We start from the raw sequence: 19424 nt of genomic DNA on the forward strand, positions 1-19424 counted from the left end.
CAGGAGGGTTGGGGTTTGCAGGCAGTGCTAATGGTGCATTTGAAATTCCTGTGGGATGATACGTATTCTTGGCATCGGATGAACTTTCCTTTAAATGTTCATCTCGTACCGATGTTAAGATAAGCTTGAATTCTCTGAGACTATGCCAAGTCATGGCAGACGAATGCTGCATGATGAGAGAAATGGACAAATTAACTCACCTAGCATTCAACTAGTAATGAATTAATAGAAAATTTAAAGGTCAGTGATGCTAAACACAAATTCATTTTTATGTATGATAAATAGGTAGCTAGAGATACAACTATATGTATATATGATATATATAGAGAGATATAGACAAAGATATAAATATATAATCTCCAAATAGATTTGGCTTCTACTGTGAGCTTGACAATTCTTGCTGGCATGTGACTGACCATAGAAAGCTATTTAACCTCTCAATAAACTAAATTTTTGTCCATTTTACAGATAAAGCAATTTGTTTTTTAATAATGTTAACTTGTCCACCAAAGATGTGCAGAGAGGATTAGATAGTTGCCGTATGTTAAGCAAGTAGCATGATGCTTGGCACATAGTAAGTGCTCAATAAATGCGACTAATTACTCAGTCATCTCAGCCAGTAACAGTGAACTTGGAGAGGGTTAGCCACACAGAATCCCCAGTCTCAAACTTTGCAGTTTATTAGGAAATGTAAAATCCATCTCAGAAGCAAATAGTGGACTTCACTTAGGCCCAGGTTCTTTTTGCATCTATGGTGTAGCTCTAAGGATGAGGCCAGGTGCCAGGTGTGACTTGGGGATCTGTGGGAAACATGTTGCTATGCTCATCTGGCAATGGCAGTGAATTCTAGGACTGACAATACAGACCCAAGCAAATGGTATTAAACTGAGCACTTGAATTATCCTGATACGAGAGACTGGGTGCAGGACTATCTCATATCCTGTTGTAGGTGCTTCTTGGATTTCCATCCTCACCTTAGCTGAACTGTATGGAAAACTACTTGATACCTGTGAGGTGAAGGCAGCTAGGTAAAGAGTTCAGTGGCTGCAAATACGAATCTCAGCCCAGGTGCTGAGCACGGAGGGCTACAAAGATGCATGAACCCAGGATTCGGGTTTTTTGTCAGAATTATTTTTCCCCAAGGTTTGTTGCAGTTACCCCTTCTTCCTGGCTTTATTCCCCTGTGAAATAACATTGAATAGTTCTCTCACAGCTGTTCAGGTTGCTTATCCACCCTCCTAAGTTGGAATGTCCTGCATGCTCCTTGTTCTTCCTTGTAAAGTGCAAACCCATGGCCCTCTGTAGCAGGCTCTTTATTTCCTTCTGTTGTGCTCATCAGAAACGCCTTAGCTGCTTTCCCGCTCACATGCTGAATTAATAAATTACAGATGCCTGTTATCAAAGATTTGGAGGTTTTGACAAGTGATTTTGTTGCTCACAAATGCAAGGTTGTGTTAGGGAGAACTTGCGTTTTCGGGATATAGAAGGTAGATCAGCCCTGAATCTGAAAAATAAACAGGCAAGTTTGATGAGCTGAAATTCATGGCAGAGCTTCTTAATATTTCCTGAGGTTCTAATCAAAGGAGCATCTTAACTGGTCCCAGAGGGAACTGGAAGATGAAAGGCGCTGACATTGACGCCCACTGTACCTTGCCTCATCACAACTTTTTTTCCCTCCTTCCTTTTGCCTGTTTCTAAAAATATCTGGGCAGGTAAAAATTAGTGGTAGGATGTTATTTAGACAAAAAACAAAAACCCACTGCATAATGCACCATATCGTTAAAATTTTTAACATCTATTAAATTAAAATCAAGGAAATTGACATAGATAGGATGAAAGAAGATACAGCACCTCTAGCTTATGCCAACTAAAAATAAGAATTATTAATGAAGCTCGGCTTTCTTCTGCTGTGCACATTAATTATTTATGATAATAATACTCTGCACTGCCATATTAAAGAATTTTCTTCACCCAGCTTCCCAGAAAACTCTATCTTCTTGGGAAAAACAAACAAAAAAAAGGAACCTCAACATGTTAAGCCCACAAAAGAATGCATTCCTCTCGGTGTATTTATTATACAGGAAGATGAATATAGTCTTGGGTTATTAAACTGGAATGAAAAACACATCTTATTAGAACTTACATGGTGATTTTTATTCTCACTAGTTTCATATAAACTTAATGATGCAGACTGCATTTTTATGCTCATCTATTTTAAAATGGTGCCTGGAGCAAAAAAAGCTTCCATTAATGCCAGTTTGGTATTTCAAATACAATTTGATGTAATTTACTTCAAATATATGTGAACAGAAAAGGATAATGCTAAGTGTGTTTTCTAGATTCAGATGTGGGTTAGCTCATGGCAATGATTTGTCAACCCTAAGCTTTTTGCAAAAAAAGAAAAAAAAGAGAGGGAGAGAATTTCTTTGGTTTATAAAATACAAAAAAAAAAAAAAAGAAGAAAGAAAGAAAGCAAAAAAAAAAAGAATACATCTCTACTAGTGTTAAGAGTGGGAGAAGAAAAATGCTGGGTTTTATGATAAAAGACTAGCTTTAACTTTATTTTAGGTTTTAATATTTATTAACTGTAAATGAATTATAATGCAATTCCCTCCAGTGATACGCTGAACTATCTAAACCCACTGCTTTTTATACTCACATATATATGGGTATGACAACATGAAATCACGCAGTTTAGAGAGGTTTGGTGTATTTCAATCTTGGCAGATAGATATTAAATAAATGCTTAGATTTCCCAATCTACATTTTTCTCTCAGTGATTTTTAGAACTATATTTTAAAAGAACTTAAAAAATAAGTTTAAATATCACTTCTCTAACAGTTACTTACAGAAATAAGTCAAGACTGATTTTCTCATGTGAATCTCAAGAGGAGAGTTCACATCACCTTCTTTTTTCTTGTGATCTGTGTGTTTTCACATCTGTTCTCTGCTGCTCTGTGTCGACGCTGGGTCACCCTCCACGTGAGGGATGGCTGGTGCATCTGTTAGAAATGCCAAGGCATCTCGAAGCACCATGGTTGTCCAGGGTTCCTCCTCTACAGTAGCACTTTCTAATAAGATTATCGAGCCTTTGCTGAGTAATATTCCATAAAAAAGAATGGAATAATGCCATTTGCAGCAACATGGATAGACTTAGAGATTATCTTACTATGTGCAGTAAGTCAGACAGAGAAAGATAAATATCATATGATATCACTTATATGTGGAATCTAATTTTAAAAAAAGAAAAGAAACAAATGAACTTATTTACAAAATAGAAACAGACTTAAAGATATCGAAAACAAACTTAAGGTTACCAAAGGGGAAACGTGGAGGGGAGGGATAAATCAGAAGCTTGGGATGAACACACACAGACTATTATACAGAAGATAGATAACCAACAAGGACCTACTGTATAGCACAGAGAGCTCTACTCAATATTCTGTGATAACCTAAATGAGAAAAGAATCTAAAAAAGAATGAATATATGTATAACTGGATCACTTTGCTGTACACCTGAAACTAACACAACATTGTAAATCAACTATACTCCAATAAAATAAAATTTTAAAAAATTAAAAAAAAAAAAGATTACAGAGCCTTTGCTAATTTGAAGGATTGACTCTTCCGTGGTGGCATTTCAAAAACAAATAGTGGGTCTTGCCGTTCTATCTTTACTCTGCTTCCTATTTGAAACTGGTTTTTAAAGGCCCGAACAGTCATTGCTTCTGAGCCCTAACATATCCCTTCCACTGAAACACAGTGTACTGAAAGGAGTGGGTCCAGTATTAGAACCTCTATTAATTTTCAGCCCTGTGGCACATCCCTGTGACACAGAAATTGAGTCTCTTTAAACTTGGGCTGCATTTTCCCTTTCTTGTTGCTTGGGGAGGGCGTGGGGCACAGAGCGGAGGGCTGGGCAAGAGGCCTGCCAGGCCTGCAAGGGGTATGAGGTGTGAACAGCTGCCCTCACTCTTCCCTTCCTGATTTCTGCAGAGAAGCAGCCTTGCTGGGAAGTGGCTGGGATTGCGAGGGGAAGAGGAAACACACCCTGCTTCGCCCCAGGGTGCTGAGGAAATGACAGGAGGAGAGGGACCTGCTAGCGGTGAAAGAAACCCAGGAAATTCTGGCGGCATCTCTCCCAGAACCTCTGAAACATAGCCCCTGCAGGTGGGGTGTCACCATCAATGACGAGGCTCTCTGAGAGCAGGGTGTATTCTTCTAACAGGTAAGAGACTGGGAGGGAGGAAGATACTGATCAGGAAGACTGTCTGTCACTGGCTTCACTGTGCCTGGGTTTAACCCAGTAAGTAACCTGGAATCTCTGGAGTCAGTTTCTCTGATCCCAGGGAGTTGCGGGTGGGAGTGGAGAGTGGAAGAGATGCTTCAGTGGAGAGAAGGAGAAGGGAGAAGAGTTGGCCTTTACATTTCATAAGTGTGTCAGTAAGCAGTAACTAGTCCTCCTTTGCTGCACTAATAACGGCAGTTCTTAAGAAAACTAAACAAGCCTATATTTAGGAAGATCCGTACATTTCCAGGAGTCCTGCTTGTGTGTGTCTGTGCCAAAGCTCACCCCCCTCAGATATGCAATCGTCAGTGCTATCCCCTTTGTCCTTGGACAGAGAAAAAGAACAGTTTTCTTAAAGTTCTGCAAAAACCTGAAGAATTATTTAATGACTTTTAAAGCTACACCTTTAAAGTTTTCACCTTCAGACTAGAAACTAGAAATGATCAGCAACATAACTGTGTCCAAAAATCTGGGTTTTAGTGTGAGCCCAGTAAGAAACTGACCTAGAAGGATTCAGGCAAGAGTGTTCCCATATCCGTGTTCACTTTCCCTTCTCCTCATTAGCTGAAAGATGAGGAAACTGAGGCTCAGCAGGTCAAAGAAGTGTCCTTCAAAGCTTAAGAGACACTTTTCATATTGCAACTCAGGACACACACAACAGAAACAAGTGAACCTGAACACAATACTTACCCTTCCTATAGATAGGAATATGCTGCTATTTTCTATTTTATTCTATTCCAACTTAAAAAACTAAAATGAAGAACTGAATGATTGCTCATCCCACTACTGGTTTATATGCCTGGTTTGAAAGCCATGGGATCAAAAAGCACCAGCCCCAAGCCCTGTAGTGCTTTAAGCTTTTCCAGAGTCCTGTGATCGATTTCCTTGTAATTGGGAAGCAAAGCGTCATTGACTGTCTGGCGAAGATACCTTTGGGAGAAGAAATTGTCTTTCTTTCACTACTTTGTACGGGGAAGGAAAAAGCTAGTATGGAAGGAGATAGAAAGAAAAAGCCAGCTCACTGTTTTGGATGAGGGATGGTAAGGAACTGGGGTTGGAAAAAAAGCAGAAAAGGGAGACTGATAACATGGCAGGAGACTGGAGCCTGAGGAGAAAGACGTCTAAAGGACCTTTAAGAACAGGAATGTTCAGCGTCTGTTTTACGTTGTTTGCCTTACTCCAATGTAACCCTTTCCATATCCTTGAACCACAGTAAAGGCTGACACATTTAAATAACCACGTTCTGGGTGGAAAGTGAAGGACCCCAATTGTTAAATGGAATGCAAACTCTCCCCCACCTACCCTCTGTTGAACCTAGCGTGCAGGAAGCAGAAGCCTACCGAGGGGTCAACATCCAGTCCTTCCAGAAAGCGGCCACTGGCAACATAAGGCGCTAGCTGCGTTCAGGAAGGGCAGAACAGGAGGAGACTGACACATTGATTATCATGTGGCTTTGGCAAGCATGCCGATTTTCTTAGTGAGAAATCTGGCGTACATTTATTTAAATAATTAAGGGTTTATGTGTTTTATTTTATTTCTTCGCGTGGTTACCATACATCATAAATCAAAAGCTCCCATCTTTAACCCAACTGAAACATTCTTTATTTCAACAGATGGCTTTTTCTTTCTTTCTTTCTTTTTTTTTTTTTTTGCATTTTGGTATCAAGTAAGTCATTTTCATTTTATTTCTTTTATTTCATTAAGATATAATTGACTTATAACATTGTGTAGGTTGAAGGTGTACAATGTGATGATTTGATATACATATATATTGTGAAACAATTACACAGTAAGGTTAATTAACCCGTGCATCACCTCACATAGTTATCATTTTTTCTATGTGTGTGTGGTGAGAATTTTTAAGATCTCCTCTCTTAGCAACATTTAAGTGTACAATACAGTATTGCGAACTATAGTCACCATGCTGTACATTACATTCCCAGAACTTATTCATCTTATAACTGGAAGTTGGTACATTTTGACCACAGTCACCCATTTCCTTCAATCCCCACCTCCCTGCTCCTGCCCCTGGCAGCCACCAATCTCTTCTCTGTTTCTCTGAGTTCGGTTGTTTTAGATTTCACGTACAAGTGAGATCATACAGTTTTTGTCATTCTCTGTCTGACTTATTTCACTTAGCATAATACCCTCCGATTTCACCCATGTTGTTGCAAATAGCACGATTTCCTTCTTTTTTAATGGTTGGATAATACTTACTGTGTATTATAATACTCCATTGTGTACACATAGATACATCACATTTTCTTTATCCATTCATCTGTCAGTGGACACTTGGGCTGTTTCCGTATCTTGGCTATTGTAAATAATGCTGCAGTGAACATGGTGGTGCAGATACTGCTTCAAGACAGTGATTTCATTTTCCTTCAGAAGTAAGATTGCTGGATCGTATAGTAGTTCTATTTTCAATTTTTTGAGTAATCTCCATACTGTTTTCCATAGTGGCTGAACCAGTTTACATCCCCACCAATGGTGCACAAGGGTTTCCCTTTCTCAACATCTTCTCTAGCACTTGTTATCATTTATCTTTTTTATAATAGCCATTCTACGAGGAGTGAGGTTTTGATTTGCATTTCTGTGATAATTAGTGAAGTTGAGCAAATTTTCATATACCTATTGTTGGCCGTTTGGATGTCTTCTTTGGAAAAATATCTGTTCAGGTCCTTTGCCCATTTTTTTTTTCCTTGCTGTACGCGGGCCTCTCACTGTTGTGGCCTCTCACTGTTGTGGCCTCTCCTGTTGCGAAACACAGGCTCCAGATGGGCAGGCTCAGCGGCCATGGCTCACGGGACCAGCCGCTCCGCAGCATGTGGGATCTTCCCGGACCAGGGCACGAACCCGTGTCCCCTGCATCGGCAGGCGGACTCTCAACCATTGTGCCACCAGGGGAGCCCATTTTGCCCATTTTTTAAATTGGGTTATTTGTTATTTTGCTATTGAGTTATATGACATCCTTATATATTTTGAATATTAATCCCTTATCAGATATAAGATTTTTCTCCCATTGCACAGGTTGACTTTTTGTGGATCATTTCTTTTTCTGTGCAGAAGCTTTTCAGTTTGATGTAGTCCCACTTGCTTATTTTTACTTCTGTTGCCTTTGCTTTTTCAACAAATATGTATTGAGCGTGTCTTCGCTATTGGGCACTATTCTAGGGGCAGCAGAGATAAACAGGGTCTAGTTTCTACACATAATGATGATTGTATTCTGGCAGAAAAGATACGTTTAAATATCCAAACTACTAAAAAGTAATAATTGCCATAAACAGTGCACTGTGAAGTTTCAAAGAATAGGTTATTTCTCAACTTTGAGATCGGGAAAGACTTCGTAAAGGACTGGAGACATTATGGTTGGATTGTATTTGACAGTCAAAGACGAGAGGAAAGAGAGAACCCACACTGGCAAAGGAATAGAGCAAAAACATGGAATCAGTGTGATGAGGTGTAAAATTGTCTTTTCATCTTTGTTACCCTAAAGCCTGGCAAAAAAATAGGCATTAAATAAATTATTTTTGAATGAACTAATGAATAAAAGTTTGAAACCTGACCTTAGGGCATCATTCAAGGCAGGCTTAGGTGCTCAGACGTTATCCTGTAGGTTTTTGGTACAGCAACAGGACCACAGTCATGCTTTAAGGAGAGGAGTTAGGCAGCCTTGAGAAGGGAAGAGAAAATTAGGAGTTGAAGGCTATCATAACAGTTCACTAGACTTTTACCAAAACAATTACAACGTAGGGGTAAAGGATGGATTAAAAATACATTTTGGAGGTAGAATTATCAGACATTGTAAATATCTTTATGTGAGGAGCAAGTAAAAGAAAGAAGTCTTAGATTTTGAGCTTAGGTAACTTATAAAGAGAATTCCCATTGGAGAAGTTAATTTGATAGTTTAGATGTCATATATGGAATATGGCGTACATATTCATAGCAGTATAGAACGGCAAAGTCCTACAGCACTGTGTTTCTCTATAGGTATTCCCCTTCCTGAATTAATTCTGATTAACTATCTGTGGGAAAAATAACTTTGAACTGTTCTCCCAGGAGAAAGTGATAGGTTTACGTGATTTATCCAATAATTCGTATATACTTATGTACCGAAACTAACTAGAATTAGGGGTGTAGTCTGAGACTATCAACAAGCAGAGTTAATTTAGCCCACATAGAGAAAGAATTCTAAACCCTAACTTCTTCATCCTCAAATAGACAAGCCACAGTCTAGTGTTAAGATTCCAAAAACAAATGAAAGAAAAGTGAAAAAGTTACTTATTGAGTCAAATCTAAGTTGTTAACTGATTATTTCACCTAGTTTGATAGATTTTTCTTTCACTGATGATTTGGCCTCCCACATCTGATTTCTCATCAGAATTATCTGGAGAGATTTTTAGAACTACAGATTCCCTGGCACCACTCTTGGAAATTCTGATCCAGTAGGTCCCTGGTAGAGCCCAGGAATCTGAGAAGTGAAAACTTCTTCAACAGTCCTTCATTTAACATAGTAATATAAGTTAATTTTGCATACTCAATTTTGCCGTAGTTCTTTATCAAACATACTTTTGTTTTATTTACTTTTTTTTACACACTGTCCAAGTATGCTCTGAATGGAATAGAGTAAAATTTGGCATTATAAGTAAAACTTGTTTAGGTAACTGAATTTTGTGAATGTGGTCATAGGTAAACGTTAATTACCCTGGGGGCCCACTGAAACTACTAAAAACTGAAATCAGGTTTCCAGTTTTGATTTTGCTAAGGACTTTTCCCCCTGGGACTTGCATAATTAGTTATTTTTGTTGTTGTTACAGTTGTTGAAATAACAAATTGTACATTTACCACAGCTAAATTGTATTCTGTTGGATTTTACTCACAAATTGTAGAGTTAGTAAATTGTAGAGGTTTTGTTGATTCCCTCTGCTATCCATTGAATTTGTGAGCTCGCCAGGCTTGTCGTCATCTGAAGACTTGACAAGAGTACCTTCTTTGTCCTCATGCAAGTTTTTAATTAAAAAATGTGGAACAGAACAGAGTGGAGAAAAGCATCCAATGGGCATGTCTCTAGAAATCTTTATCTAGAGCCATATCAAATCTTTAGCCAGCACTCTTTGGAACCTAACATTCTACTAGATAATCTACCTTGGAGCTAGTGGATAGCTTGCCCTTGGAGAGCTCTTGCTCCATCCTACTAGTAATTATCTTTGCAAATAATTGTTTTAATATTCAAATCTAGAATCTGATCTAAGATTTCAGTCACAAAGGCCATGCTCTTTCCAGGATTGATGCTAACTGTCCTTAGTTCAACCATACTTTCACAGATAGTCCGTCCAGCTCTTTTGAGAGTTGAATTGAGTAAAGATACAGATTCTTGCCATGCCGCAGTGTTTTCCCTTTGTGTGAAATCGTCACACCTATCCAGAGATCAGACTTCAAACCTTGACCAGTCAGTGCCGTTCTCCATCAGTTGAACTGGAATCCATCCCTACAAACAAGACTCAAGGAACATGTGTGCCTTGTTCCACTGCCAATCTCAGTCAATGAAAAGATGCTAAGAAAGTATCCCAGGTTTATTCAATTTCACCTCTCACCACAATGAACTCTCATCATTCCATCCATTTTTGTTGATTATTGCTCAATATTTCTATTACACAAACACACAGTATTTGCAAATTTTTCATTATCCTCCATAGAACAACACTAATGTATGAAAGGAAATAAAAATATACAGAGGCTATTGGTTTGCTCAATGACAGAAACTTTTTTTTTTAAGCCTCTGATTTAGAACCAGACATTTAGCTTGCTGGCCAGATTTGGCCCACAGTCCATTTTTGTAAGCTTCATGAGCTAAGAATAGTTTTCAGATAGTTCTTATATCTGAAAACTATAATAATTCAGATAATTCTGATTTTTATGTTTTTTTCCTCAACCTACAAAGCCTAAATAGTTACTATTTAGTAAATAGTTCTGATTTTTTTCCTTACACAATAATTCTGATTTTTTTTCTTAGCCTGCAAAGTCTAAATATTTACTATTTAGCCTTTTATAGAAAAAGTTTGCCGCTGCTGATTTAGAATAGCCAAACTGATCATGAAACTCTCACAAATGCACTGAAGTTTATTGATAACTTAAATTTTACCTTTAAAAAAAAAGTACTGCATCTCGAGTTGAGTGTTCTGTGAGGAGCTTCAGTGCACCCCCCGAGCTGAGGTTTCAGCTCAGCCATTTCACGAGGAACTCTGGTCTGAAGGGCCGGGGGCAAGGCCTCTGCACGGGGCCTGCTATAAGGAAGTGAAACAGACTAAACACAAATGGAAAAAAGGTGGCTGGGCTAGGCCTGAAGTGAGATTGCCAGATTTATGTCCTTTCCAGATGAAATGTGGATCCTCTAGCAATAGGAAGTGTGAAGAGAGAGGACCTTCCAGATGGCAGAGGAGTAAGACATGGAGATCACTTTCCTCTCCAAAAGTACATCAAAAATACATCTACATATGGAACAACTCCTACAGAACACCCGCTGAACACTGGCAGAAGACCTCAGAGCTCCCAAAAGCTGTGTGGCAGACCGGGTCTTGGTGCTCTGGCCGACTGTCAGGCCTGAGCCTCTGAGGTGGGAGAGCTGAGTTCAGGACATTGGTCCATCAGAGACCTCCTGTCCCCACGTAATATCAATCAGCAAGAGCTATCCCAGAGCTCTTCATCTCAATGCAAAGAGCCAGCTCCACTCAATGACCAGCAAGCTCCAGTGCTGGACACCCCATGCCAAACAACTAGCAAGACAGGAACACAACCCTACCCATTAGCAGAGAGGCTGCCTAAAATCATAATAAGTTCACAGACACCCCCAAAACACACCACTGGATGCAGTCCTGCCCACCAGAAAGACAAGATCTAGCCTCATCCACCAGAACACAGGCACCAGTCCCCTGCACCAGGAAGCCTACACAACCCACTGAACCAACCTTACCCACTGAGGGCAGACACCAAAAACAACGGGAACAATGAGCCTGCAGTCTGCGAAAAGAAGACCCCAAACACAGTAAGTTAAGCAAAATGAGAAGACAGAGAAACACACAGAAGATGAAGGAGCAAAGTAAAAACCCACCAGACCAAACCAATGAAGAGGAAATAGGCAGTCTACCTGAAAAAGAATTCAGAGTAATGATAATAAAGATGATCCAAAATCTTGGAAATAGAATGGAGAAAATACAAGAAACGTTTAACAAGGACCTAGAAGAACTAAAGAGCAAAGAAACAATGATGAACAACACAATAAAATTTAAAATTCTCTAGAAGGAATCAATAGCAGAATAACTGAGGCAGAAGAATGGATAAATGACCTGGAAGATAAAATAGTGGAAATAACTACTGCAGAGCAGAATAAAGCAAAAAGAATGAAGAGAATTGAGGACAGTCTCAGAGACCACTGGGACAACATTAAACACACCAACATTCGAATTATAGGGGTCCCAGAAGAAGAAGAGAAAAACAAAGAGACTGAGTAAATATTTGAAGAGATTACAGTTGAAAACTTCCCTAATATGGGAAATGAAACAGTCAATCAAGTCCAGGAAGCACAGAGAGTCCCATACGGGATAAATCCAAGGAGAAACATGCCAAGACACATATTAATCAAATTATCAAAAATTAAATACAAAGAAAAAATGTTAAAAGCAGCAAGGGAAAAGCAACAAATAACATACAAGGGAATCCCCATAAGGTTAAGAGCTGATCTTTCAGCAGAAACTCTGCAAGCCAGAAGGGACTGGCAGGACATATTTAAAGTGATGAAAGAGAAAAACCTACAACCAAGATTACTCTACCCAGCAAGGACCTCATTCAGATTCAATGGAGAAATTAAAACCTTTACAGGCAAGCAAAACTAAGAGAATTCAGCATCACCAAACCAGCTTTACAACAAATGCTAAAGGAATTTACCTAAGGAGGAAATGCAAGGGAAGGAAAAGGCCTAAAATAACAAACCCAAAACAATTAAGAAAATGGTAATAGGAGCATACATATTGATAATTACCTTAAATGTAAATGAATTACAACCCAGAAAACCTTCACTACTGGACATATACCCTGAGAAAACCATAATTCAAAAAGAGTCATGTACCAAAATGTTCATTGCAGCTCTATTTACAATAGCCAGGACATGGAAACAACCGAAGTGTTCATCAACAGATGAATGGGAGGGAGATGCAAGAGGGAAGAGACATGGGGACATATGTATATGTATAACTGATTCACTTTGTTATAAAGCAGAAACTAACACACCATTGTAAAGCAATTATACTCCAATAAAGATGTTAAAAAAAAAAAGGCTCAGAAAAAAAAAAGTAAACAGATTAAATGCTCCAACCAAAAGACATAGACTGGCTGAATGGATACAGCAAGACCTGTACATACGCTGTCTACAAGAGACCCACTTCAGATCTAGGGACACATACAGATTGAAAGTGAGGGGATGGAAAAAGATACTCCATGCAAATGGAAATCAAAAGAAAACTGGAGTAGCAATTCTCATATCAGACAAAATAGACTTTAAAATAAAGACTATTACAAGAGACAGAGAAGGACACTACATAATGATCAAGGGATCAATCCAAGAAGATTTAACAATTGTAAATATTTATGCACCCAACATAGAAGCACCTCAATGCATAAGGCAAATACTAACGGACATAAAAGGGGAAATGGACAGGAACACAATCATAGTAGGTGACTTTAACACCTCACTTTCACCCATGGACAGATCATCCAGAATGGAAATAAATAAGGAAGCACAAGCTTTAAATGATACATTAAACAAAATGGACTTAATTGATATTTATAGGACATTCCATCCAAAAACAACAGAATACACTTTCTTCTCAAGTGTTCATGGAACATTCTCAAGGATAGATCATATCTTGGGTCACAAATCAAGCCTTGGTAAATTTAAGAAAATTGAAATCATATCAAGTATCTTTTCTGACCACAACGCTATGAGACTAGATATCAATTAGAGGAAAAAAACTGTGAAAAATACAAACACATGGAGGCTAAACAATATACTACTAAATAACCAAGAGATCATGGAAGGAATCAAAAAATACCTAGAAACAAATGACAGTGAAAACACAATGACTCAAAACCTATTAGATGCAGCAAAAGCAGTTCTAAGAGGGAAGTTTATAGCAACACAATCTTACCTCAAGAAGCATCTCAAATAAACAACCTAACCTTACACCTAAAGCAATTACAGGAAGAAGAACAAACAAAAAGAACCAAAGATAGCAGAAGGAAAGAAATCATAAAGATCAGATCAGCAATAAATGTAAAAGAAATGAAGGAAACGATAGTAAAGATAAAAAAATTGATTAGCCAGACTCATCAAGAAAAAAAGGGAGAAGACTCAAATCAATACAACTAGAAATGAAAAGGGGGAAATAACAAGTGACACTGCAGAAATACAAAGGATCTTGAGAGAGTACTACAAACAACTATATGCCAATGAAATGGACAACCTTGAAGAAATGGACAAATTCTTAGAAAAGCACAACCTTCCAGAGAGTGAACCAGAAAGAGATAGAATATATAAACAGACCAATCACAAGCACTGAAATTGAAACTGTGATTAAAATTCTTCCAACAAACAAAAGCCCAGGACCAGATGGCTTCACAGGCAACTTCTATCAAACAATTCGAGAAGAGCTAATATCTATCCTTCTCAAACTCTTCCAAAATATAGCAGAGAGAGGAACTCTCCCAAACTCATTCTACAAGGCCACCATCACCCTGATAGCAAAACCACACAAAGATGTCACAAAAAAAGAAAACTACAGGCCAATATCACTGATGAACATAGATGCAAAAATCCTCAATAAAATACCAGCAAACAGAGTCCAACAGCACGTTAAAAGGATCATACACCATGATCAAGTGGGGTTTATCTCAGGAATGTAAGGATTCTTCAATATATGCAAATCAATCAATGTGATACACCATATTAACAAACTGAAGGATAAAAACCATATGATCATCTCAATAGATGCAGAAAAACCTTTTGACAAAATTCAACACCCATTTATGATAAAAACCCTCCAGAGAGTAGGCATAGGAGGGACCTTACCTCAACATAATAAAGGCTATATGTGACAAACCCACAGCCAACATCATTCTCAGTGGTGAAAATTGAAGCCATTTCCTCTAAGATGAGGAACAAGGCAAGGTTGCCCACTCTCACCACTCTTATTCAACATAGTTTTGGAAGTTTTAGCCACAGCAATCAGAGAAGAAAAAGAAATAAAAGGAACCCAAATTGGAAAAGTAGTAAAGCTTTCACTGTTTGCAGATGACATGATACTATACATAGAGAATTCTAAAGATGCTACCAGAAAACTACTAGAGCTAATCAATGAATCTTGGAAAGTAGCAGGATACAAATTGATGCACAGAAATCTCTTGCATTCCTATACACTAATGGTGAAAAATCTGAAAGAGAAATTAAGGAAACACTCCCATTTACCATTGCAACAAAAAGAATAAAATACTTAGGAATAAAGCTACCTAACAAGACAAAAGACCTGTATGCAGAAAACTATAAGATACTGATGAAAGAAATTAAAGATGATACAAACAGATGGAGAGATATACCATGTTCTTGGATTGGAAGAATCAACATTGTGAAAATGACTCTACTACCCAAAGCAATCCACAGATTGAGTGCAATCCCTATCAAACTACCAATGGCATTTTTCACAGAACCAGAATAAAAAATGTCACAATTTGTATGGAAACACAAAAGACCCCGAATAGCTAAAGCAATCTTGAGAAAGAAAAACAGAGCTGAAGGAATCAGGCTCCCTGACTTCAGACTATACTAAAAAGCTACAGTAATCAAGACAGTATGGGGCTTCCCTTTTGGTGCAGTGGTTAAGAATCCGCCTGCCAATGCAGGGGACACGGGTTTGAGCCCTGGTCCAGGAAGATCCCACATGCTGCGGAGCAACTAAGCCCGTGCGCCACAACTACTGAGCCCACGTGCCACAACAAATGAAGCCCACGCACCTAGAGCCCAGGCAGCAAGAGAAGCCACTGCAATGCGAAGCCCACACACTGCGACAAGGAGTAGCCCCCACTCTCTGCAACTAGAGAAAGCCCGCAGACAGCACCGAAGACCCAACACAGCCAAAAATAAATTTAAAAAAAAAAAGAAAGAAAGAAAACAGTATGGTATGGCACAAAAACAGAAATATAGATCAGTGGTACAGGGTAGAAAGCCCAGAGATAAACCCATGCACATATGGTCACCTTATCTTTGATAAAGGAAGCAAGAATATACAGTGGAGAAAAGACAGCCTCTTGGGGGCTTCCCTGGTGGCGCAGTTGTTGTGGGTCCACCTGCCGATGCAGGGGACACAGGTTCATGCCCCGGTCCAGGAGGATCCCACATGCTACAGAGCGGCTGGGCCCGTGAGCCATGGCCACTGGGCCTGTGCATCCGGAGCCTGTGTGCCGCAACGGGAGGGGCCGCAACGGTGAGAGGCCCGCGTACCGCAAAAAAAAAAAAAAAAAAAAAGACAACCTCTTCAATAAGTGGTGCTGGGAAAACTGGACAGCTACATATAAAAGAATGAAATTAGAACTCTCCCTAACATCATACACAAAAATAAACTCAAAATGGATTGAAGACCTAAATGTAAGTCCAGACACTATAAAACTCTTAGAGGAAAATAGAGGCAGAACACTCTATGACATAAATCACAGCAAGATCCTTTTTGACCCACCTCCTAGAGAAATGGAAATAAAAACAAAAATAAACAAATGGGACCTAATGAAACTTCAAAGGTTTTGCTCAGCGAAGAAAACCATAAATAAGACGAAAAGACAACCCTCAGAATGGGAGAAAATATTTGCAAATGAAGCAACTGACAGAGGATTAATCTCCAAAATATACAGGCACCTCATGCAGCTCAATATCAAAAAAAGAAACAATCCAACACAAAAATGGGCAGAAGACCTAAATAGACACTTCTCCAAAGAAGACATACAGATGGCCAAGAGGCACATGAAAGAATGCTCAACATCACTAATCATTAGAGAAATGCAAATCAAAACTACAATGCGTATCACCTCACACCGGTCAGAATGGCCATCATCAAAAAATCTACAAACAATAAATGCTGGAGAGGGTGTGGAGAAAAGGGAACCCTCTTGCACTGTTGGTGGGAATGTAAATTGATACAGCCACTATGGAGAACAGTATGGAGTTTCCTTAAAAAACTAAAAATAGAACTACCACATGACCCAGGAATCCCACTACTGGGCATATACCCAGAGAAAGCCATAACTCAGAAAGAGTCATGTACCACAATGTTCATTGTAGCACTATTTACAATAGCCAGGACATGGAAGCAACCTGAGTGTCCATCGACAGATGAATGGATAAAGAAGATGTGGCACATATATATACAATGGAATATTACTCAGCCATAAAAAGAAATGAAATTGAGTTACTTGTAATGAGGTGGATGGACCTAGGGACTGTTATACAGAGTGAAGTAAGTCAGAAAGAGAAAAACAAATACCGTATGCTAACACATACATATGGAATCTAAAAAAAAAATGGTTCTGAAGAACCTAGGGGCAGGGCAGGAATAAAGACGCAGATGTAGAGGGTGGACTTAAGGACACAGGGAGGGGGAAGGGTAAGTCGGGACAAAGTGAGAGAGTGGCATGGACATATATACACTACCAAATGTAAAACAGATAGCTAGTGGGAAGCAGCTGCATAGCACAGGGAGATCAGCTGAGTGCTTTGTGACCACCTAGAGGGGTGGGATAGAGAGGGTGGGAGGAAGAAGCAAGAGGGAGGGGATATGGGGATATAAATATGCATATAGCTGATTCACTTTGTTATACAGCAGAAACTAACACAACAATGTAAAGCAATTATACTCCAATAAAGATTAAAAAAAAAAAGAACTGCATTAACATTTCTCACCTCCTTGCCACTGAGCAATATGTTGAAAGTGACCCAATATATTCAGAGCTTATTTAGGGGATAGCAAGAGACTCAGAACCATAGGGCATCAGGAACCCAAGGTCTCTGCCTCCTGATTCTATGAACTCCCCTGTTGGGCATTCATTTGATGCGAATTAGTCAACAAAGCAAAAGAGAGATTCTGCCATAAAAGAGCAGCCTTTCTCCATGGTTACCAAGAGAAAGTCTCCAAAGAGGCTAATCAGCTATATTAAAATGAAGATGACACAAATCATTCATGTAAGTAAGCAAAATCAAAGAAGCAAAAATTTTCTTTAAAAGAAGCTTTCTCTTTCACCATGATAATTCAAACTATTCTTCCAAGCTTCTTAACCCTAAAAAGTGTAACATGAGGAAAAACACAAAAGCTATAAAATTGGAGATTATATAAATAAAAGACATTCTCCTAACCTCGTATTTCCTACACTTCTGCTACCACACAGTGATGGTGAAGCCCAAGTCGCTGTGCATCCTCAGCTAAAGGTTAAGGGTGAAAAACACGCACGTCCCCCTTCGTGGTACTGTTGTGGAGTTAGTGTTGAGACCAGTTGCTGTCAGGTCCACTGATTTGGGACCCATCTTTCAACGAAGTATATGTGCTGATGAAAAGCTGCTTTCGTTGCAGAGAGACTGCTAATTGTTTGATTATACAGGTCTTCACATTAATGAAGCACTAGTCCATGGGTTTGGAGCATGGTGTGCAACCAAATTACCACCCCAGCACTCACGCTGTGAAATCTGATTATTCATTAGCCAGTCAGTGAGTGGCACCAACATCTTTTCTTCTTTCAAACTATCAAATGAGAATGACTGCTGTTTACCACTCCCACCCCCACTTTAAGAATACGAGGATTTAAATCAGTTGCATCCTGGGGAAGGGGAGCCGCAGAGAGAGATGGGGTTTCCATAGGAGTTGTTACACACGTTTAATGCGATGTATGTTATGACAAACAAGGAGCCATATGGATTGGCACTTCCTGCAAAAATGGATCCCTGCTTACATCATCCAGCTTTACATACACTCAGTCCTGGCCCTCCTCGAAACAAGGTCTCAACCACCCAGATGTGGTTGCTTCCGTGATCTGAATTTACCACCTCAGAACTGCTTGGTGAGAATTACCATAAGGCAAGTGTTCGACGTTAAAAAGGGGAAGGAAGTCTTGTGTATGTGTGTGTGTGTGTGTATGTGTATTTTGTGTTTGTTTGCTCTTTTGTTTGCTCCTAAGTACTTTTATCCCCACAAAGCAAAGCTGAGAGTAGTCACAAGAAGACATAATTACCAGATTAATTTATTAAAGTCCCTTACATTTTTCGTAAGTGAACAAAACACTTGCTTCATTTGAACTGCCAACAAAACCGTTTTTTTTTTTTATTATGCCCTTTCTGTCTAAAGCCAAGACTGATAGAAATTTAGTGTGACAGATTTAAAGAATCCATCTCATGTATTTCAATGCCAATATCAAAAGTCAGAGGAAGAATTCAGCCATGATCACTCTCTTTATAACTCAAGCTGGACTGGGTTTCCGAGACAAATGATAGGAATCCCTTCCTCTGTACCCAGGAAAGATACTGACCCTGTGGCAAACGGGATTATCTCTAATGAGATTACACTCAGAGTGATTAAGATGTGAATTGACACTCCCTGTGAGGGACAAAGAGATTCCTAAGGAAGCAGAAACAGAAGTGAGGGAAGTATAAGAGGAAGAGCCATTCACCGAGAGAAGATACTCTTTTCTCAAAGACCGGAAAAGAACAAGGGACCAACCTTGTTTTCTAAACCCATCCACAAGAAAATCAGAGTTTGTGACCATCAATAAGAGGGTCTCAGAAGTGAATGAAAACTGGCACCAAGCCTGTTGTAGACCATTTTTAATAACAGAACATTTAGAGGCTTCTCTTCCAAACTGGTGAAGAAGCACCTCCAGTAACTTTTGGCCTTGTTATGCCTCGAATGTGAACACTGACCTGAAGAAGCCCTTTCCAAGAATTCCCCTCTCCAGAACCATGGTCTTCCATTGTTAAAGGAAATGTAGAGATGCTGAAGCGAGTGTGCCCATTAATGGATGAAGAGACTGAGGTCCAAGGGGCTCAGGGCCTTGCCTG

Source organism: Delphinus delphis, chromosome 10 (genome assembly GCF_949987515.2).
Source record: "Delphinus delphis chromosome 10, mDelDel1.2, whole genome shotgun sequence".
Taxonomy (NCBI): domain Eukaryota; kingdom Metazoa; phylum Chordata; class Mammalia; order Artiodactyla; family Delphinidae; genus Delphinus; species Delphinus delphis.